Source organism: Cricetulus griseus, chromosome 4, assembly GCF_003668045.3.
Source record: "Cricetulus griseus strain 17A/GY chromosome 4, alternate assembly CriGri-PICRH-1.0, whole genome shotgun sequence".
Classification (NCBI taxonomy): Eukaryota; Metazoa; Chordata; class Mammalia; order Rodentia; family Cricetidae; genus Cricetulus; species Cricetulus griseus.
In genome coordinates, this window is record NC_048597.1 from 221824436 (window position 1) to 221830811 (window position 6376).

A 6376-nucleotide genomic window follows, 5' to 3' on the forward strand; every position below is an offset into this window, starting at 1 on the left:
AAAGGTGAGAAGGGTTGTTTATTCTCCTGCCTCCAGGTGTTCCTTTCCCTTGAGCCCTTAGAGAGCCTGGCTCATCTCACTGAGGAATCAAGGTTATGCTGACTATGACGAATGCACAGTGACTGGATTAATGTAATCCAGCCCTTCCCCACCCCCCACTCTCGGCCAGCATGGTGTGAAAATACCTGGCCTTGAAGCTTCTCAGCTTCCAGTACCTACCAAAATTGGTCCTGCTGGCAGAGGAAGGAATTATCACATTAGAGTGAGGAGAAAACAAACATCGGGGTGCACTGGTGAGAAGCCAAACCCCCAGTTTATAAAGCATTCGTTAAGGACCAGGGAGATGAGATGGCCCAGTCAGTTAATTGCTTGAGCTTGAACCCCAGAACCAACACAGAGCTGGGTGTGGTGGCACCTGGAGCACTGGGGAGACACAGGGAGGTGGATCCCTGAGGTTTCTGACCAGCCAGTGTAGCCTGCTTGATGAGCTCCAGGGAGAAGACAAAAGGTGGACGGGTCCCAAGGAACATGGGTTTCTTCTGGTCTCCACACCCATGTGCATATGTGTTCTCATGCACGTGTGTCAGCACACACACACACTTGCAGTACCGGCTGCCCTGAGATGCCCACAAGTAATGGGCATCATAGAGTTTTAGGTTTTGTTTTTTTATTTTTGAGACTGGGTTTCTCTGTGTAGCCCTGGCTGTCCTGGACCTCACTCCTGGACCAGGCTGGTCTTGAACTCAGAGATCCACCTGGCTCTGCCTTCCAAATGCTGAGATTAAGGATGTGTACCACCACCACTCAGAAAGTTTTTTTTTTTTTTGTTTTTTTTTGTTTTGTTTTTGTTTTGTTTTGTTTTTTCGAGACAGGGTTTCTCTATGTAGCTTTGGAGCCTATCCTGGCACTCTCTCTGGAGACCAGGCTGGCCTTGAACTCACAGAGATCCCCCTGCCTCTGCCTCCCGAGTGTTGGGATTAAAGGCATGCGACACCAACGCCCGGCTCAGAAAGTTGTTTTTAATAAAGGCAGCTTTAAAAGGCAGTGAGTGGCGCCACCAACGCCCACCTTTAATTCCAGCACCCGGGAGGCAGAGGCAGGGGGATCTCTGTGAGTTCAAGGCCAGCTTGGTCTCCACAGCGAGTGCCAGCATAGACTCCAAAGCTACACAGAGAAACCCTGTCTCGAAAAACAAACAAACAAACAAACAAAAAAAACAACAAAAAAAGGCAGTGAGTAACCCCAACTTATTTTAACATTATGTTTCCGTTCATGCGTGGTACAGTGCTGATAGAGGTCAGAATTGTGGGAGTGGGGGCTCTCCACCCATGGGAGGTCAGGATCCAACTCAGGTGGGCTGCATTCACAGCAAATGCCTTTATCTGCTGAATGAATTCAGCAGCCCTTTAAAAACGGTTTTTTTTTGTTTTTCATTTGACTACTTGTATGTTGTCTCGTGTATCCTAGGCTCACCTGGAGTGAGCTTGTTAAGTATAAGTAGTAGAATGAACTTGAACTTCCAGTCCTCCTGCTCCCACCTCCCAAGTGATGGATGGGGTGACAAGCATGCTATCACCTACATGCTATCTCACAGCTGCTTGTCACTCTAGTTCCAGGCCATTTGACACCGAGCTCTGGCTTCTGCAGGCACTATGCATGCGTATGGGCACACATATATATGTAAGCAAAACACTCATACGCACAAAATGAAAATAATAAATCTCTTAAAACTAAGAGAGGCGAAGGAGCCCCCAGCATGGTGGTGTACACGTAAAATCCCAGCATTTGGAAGGTTGAGGTAAGAGGATCACTATGAATTCAAGGTCAGCATTGTGCGATACATAGAGTTACAGGACAGCCTTGGGTACAGAGTGAGACCCTATCTTTTATTTTTTCCTTCTTGAGACAGTCTCACTATATAGCTCTGGCTGTCCTGGAAATCACTATGTAGACCAGGCTGGTCTCAAACTCACAGAGATCTACCTGCTGGCTGAGACCCTATCTTAAAACAAACAAACAAAAAAACAAACAAACAAGGGTGTGGGAGAGAAGGTGTGTGGTGTCAGGCCAATGGAATAAAAAATGTACGTTGCATAATGACAGGTGAAGTCACCAAGGGTTGCACAGTGGTGTCCCCACTGACATATGAACTCAGTCTCAAGCGCTTTCAGAGTGCAATATAGCCATAGTGGAACCAGCGTAAGAAAAGCAACTGTGTGCTGATTGGTAGCTCTGGATGTGATGGGGAGAAGGGAAAGGCGGGTGTGAGGGGAAAAGCATGTAGTGGTGGCTAATCGTGGTTGTCACCTCTGCTAGGTCTGGAACCAAGTAAACCCCGAGAACCTGGCTAAGCCTGGGCCCACAGCCTGTAAGCCACTCTGATAAACCGTGTGTGTGTGTGTGTGTGTGTGTGTGTGTGTGTGTGTGTGTGAGAGAGAGAGAGAGAGAGAGAGAGAGAGGGAGAGCTATCACTTCTGTTCCTAATGCCAAGTAGTTATAGAATAGTTGGCTGTTTTCTTGATTCTACATAGTAAAGAAATTAATCTGAAGGAAGGAAGGGGAGGGAGGGAAGAGTGGGAGAGACCAGTGGTTAGCGCATGTCCAGTGTTGAGGACTATGACTAATCACGTTGTAAGAATGTATTGCGCCGCCGGGCGTTGGTGGCGCACGCCCCTTTAATCCCAGCACTCGGGAGGCAGAGGCAGGTGGATCTCTGTGAGTTCGAGGCCAGCCTGGTCTTTAAGAGCTAGTTCCAGAACAGCCTCCAGAGAAATCCTGTCTCGAAAAACCAAAAAAAAAAAAAAAAAAAAAAAAAAAAAAAAAAAAATGTATTGCGCCCTTAGGTCTAAACCTCGGTTACTGCTCTGGCGGGGCCGGGGCGGCACTGCGTCCCGCTGACCGCTAGGGGGCGCGCGCTGCAAGTGGGCTCAAGGCCTTGGCCTCCACCTCCTCATGGAGTTTCGTTTCTGCAACTGGGATGCAGAGTGCTGTTGGCAGGAGAGGTTGCTGCAAGCATGCACAGCCGCGGCAGGGGACGGATCCCATGGGAGGTCTCCGCCCTGCGCGGCTGCGAGAGGAAACAGCTGGCAGCCCTGCGGGCCTCGCCTTGATTGACTTCCCCACTTTACCCCGGGCCTCGCCTTGATTGACTTCCCCACTTTACCCCAGAACTGCCAGGACACGCGCACGCGCACGGTGGACTAGCCGCTACATCTGCCCCCACACAGGTTTTGTTGGGACTCAGCTGTGTTTCTAGAAGGTTTCTTTGGCAACGTTTCAAGATCGGGAGATGCTTAGCCAGAAAGCCCAGATTTCTAATTTTCTGGGTCACTGGGGCATCTGGCAGCACTGAGCGGTTGGCAGGTGGCAACCCTGGGCCAGCTGCCACCTCCGGAGCACAGCACCCAGCAGACAGGGTCAGGGTCGGTCAGGTCTTAGAGAGCCCTGACTGATCCAGACGGCACTCCTGCCCTCGTGGTAGCCGGATCCTTTTTGTGCAAGTGTATGTGGAGAATATTTTTGTTTTTTGCAGTTTTTCTAGACACATAGGAAGGAACCCATCGATTGTCCCAACTTCCCAGGAGACAGCGAGTATTTTCTGGTGGTCTTACTGAGGGAAAACCTCTTGGAGCTGGCCACCCTTCCCACCCGCCTGGTGCTCTAGCAACATCTTTCATCCTGTGGGCTTACAAACTTGAAAACATGTTTAAAATTTATTTGTACCTTTTTATTTATTTATTACTTTTTTTTTCTTACTTATGTAGCTCATGCTGGCTTCAAACTTCTCATCTTGCTGCCTCAGCATCCTGAATACAGGAGTTTCATCACACCTGCCTTTGTTTTTGTTTTTGATAAGGATTCACCAATCCCCACCTGACCTTGGTTGAACTCCTCATCCCCCTGCCTCGACTTTGGCCTTGCTAGGATTACGACATGTACCACCATGTCCTGTTTGTGCAGAGAGTTTTTTGCATGCTGGGCTACATCTCTAGCACTAAACTTTTTTTTTTTTAAACAGCAAAAATACCCCCTCTTTTCAGTTCAGTTTATTCTCGCAAATTTATTATATAAAATAGGGGATCTAGCACAAACATCCATGACCAATACAAACAACATCAGCTTATTGTCACGCTAGTTGATGAGAACAGAGGATGTGTGCATCACACTTGTAGCCCCAGCATCTGGTACTCGGAGGCAGGAAGATGAGCAGTTCAGGGGCCTCCTTGGGTATGTACAGAGTTGAGGGCTAGCCTGGGCTATAGAGACCCCATCTTATAATAGAAAAAGGGAAGAAGGAAACAAGGCAGGGCTCTGCCTGAGGAGCTAGCTGCCTTGTGGCTGCAGATGTGTGTTTGTGATGGGTTGGTCTTGGTGAGCTTGGGAGCCGGTGGAGGATCTCCACAGCCATGCCTCACCGTGGTACAGGGAGGCCATGCCGAGGGCAGCATCCCCCAAAGCCTAGACAGGATGGGGTGCCCATGGAGAGGTTTGCACCATTGGTGTTTGCTCCCGTGGCTGGCCTATATGAACTGTAAGGCGATAATACCACATTTCTCTTTAAGACTTATTTTTATGTGTGAGTGTTTGCCTGCATGTGTGTCTGCACCACATTCATGCAGTGTCTGAAGAGGCCAGAGGAAGGTGTTGGATGCCCTGGAAGAAACTGGAGTTAGAGATGGCAGTGAGCCACCATGTGCATGCTGGGAATGGAACCAGGTCTTCTGCATCTCTCGACCAATGCTCTTAAGCACTGAGTTGTCTCTCTAGCCCTAGGTAACATCTGCAGCCCTGCAGTGCCTTTTTGGGTTAATAGGACATGACTCAGCCACCAAAAGAGGGGGGTAGTAGTGTTGAGCAGGGCCCTAAAGACCTGCTAAATGTGAAGTTGGTCTCTCATGTTAGCAGACACCTTGGGCCCCCCAGTGTGAGCAGACTCTGAGTCTCTGTTCCCCACTTTTGGCCAGCTGCTCTTGAAGAGGCTGGGACTGTGCTGTCCTGTCTGGGCTCAGGAGATAGCCAGACTTGGTGTCAATCTCATGTCCTTCCAGCTTCCTTCTTGGGCCTTGCAGGCCTACTGCTAGTCTGTCCTGGGCTTGTTGCCTTCCCTGAAGGGCCTCAAAGGCAGCCAATGCCAGAACCTTTCTGAGCAGCACAGAACTTGTTTGTAGCAGACGCTTGCCATCCACAGCCTCCTACTTTATCTCCCCCTCCAGAGCCCAGTCAGGCCCAGAAAATGCTGACCACAGTGCAGTATAGAGGCAGCCCAGCCATGACCTCATCTTCAGGACCCTGGGGCTGCTGGGGAAGACTGGGCAGGCTGCACATGCACACTTGGCCCCACCTAGCTGCGGCTAGGCTGTCGTTTGAAAAGTGAACCAGCAGGAGGCAGGGGAAGGCTCTCTTTGTTGTTATGTAGTCCTGGAACCTGCTGTGTAGACCAAACTGGCCTTGAACTCATAAATATCCCTCTGTCTCTGCCTCCCAAGTCCTGGGATTAAAGGTGTGTGCCACCTCTCCTCCTGGCTCTTGTTTTGTTGCTGTTGCTCTGTGATTGATTGTTTGTTTTTTAAATTAGGAGCTCATTTAGCCCAGGGTGACATTGAACTTTATATGTAGCTGATGACCTTGGTCATGATCCTCCTGTCTCTACCCTCCACAGGGCTGGGGTTACAGGTGTGGGCTGCCATGCCAGGTAGGGAGGTGGCCTGGGATCCAGTGATGGCTAACAGGCCACTTCAAAAAGCTGCTACTTGGCCACACTTCTCCGCTCCTTCTCCCCTAGTGATGCCCATACCCAGGGCATCAGACTCATACCCAGGGCTCTTCCAGTCCAGCAGGACTCCGCAATGCAGAACACATCGAGGCCGTGGGTGATGGTGTGCCTGGGGCCTGGGTCTCACTGTTCTAACACAGCCCCTAGACCCGCACACAGCCCCCAGACCCGCAGACTCCTCCCTTGCAACACATCTCTGTTTTCTTGGATGGAGCTGGTCAGCACACCCAGGGCACCTTGGGGGATCAAGGCCTGGGCTCCAGTCTTGTCCCTCTGCATCAGCCTGCTGGCCCACAGCACAGTGGCCACTACAACATCCTCAACCTACTCTGTCACTCTGACTCCTCTCGGCTTCTGTTGGTGTCCCTGTCATATGCAGTGACTCACCCAGTAACTCACCAGACTTTTGTTGTTGTCTTGATGTTTCAAGACAGGGCTTCTTTGTGTAGCTTTGGCTGTCCTAGAATTCACACTGTAGACCAGGCTGGCCTGGAACTCAGAGACCTCTTCCTGCCTCTGCCTCCTGAGTGCTGGGACTAAAGGTGTGCGCCACCACTTCCCAGCACCACCAGATTCTTACAAGGGTTCTGTCCTGTGTTCACA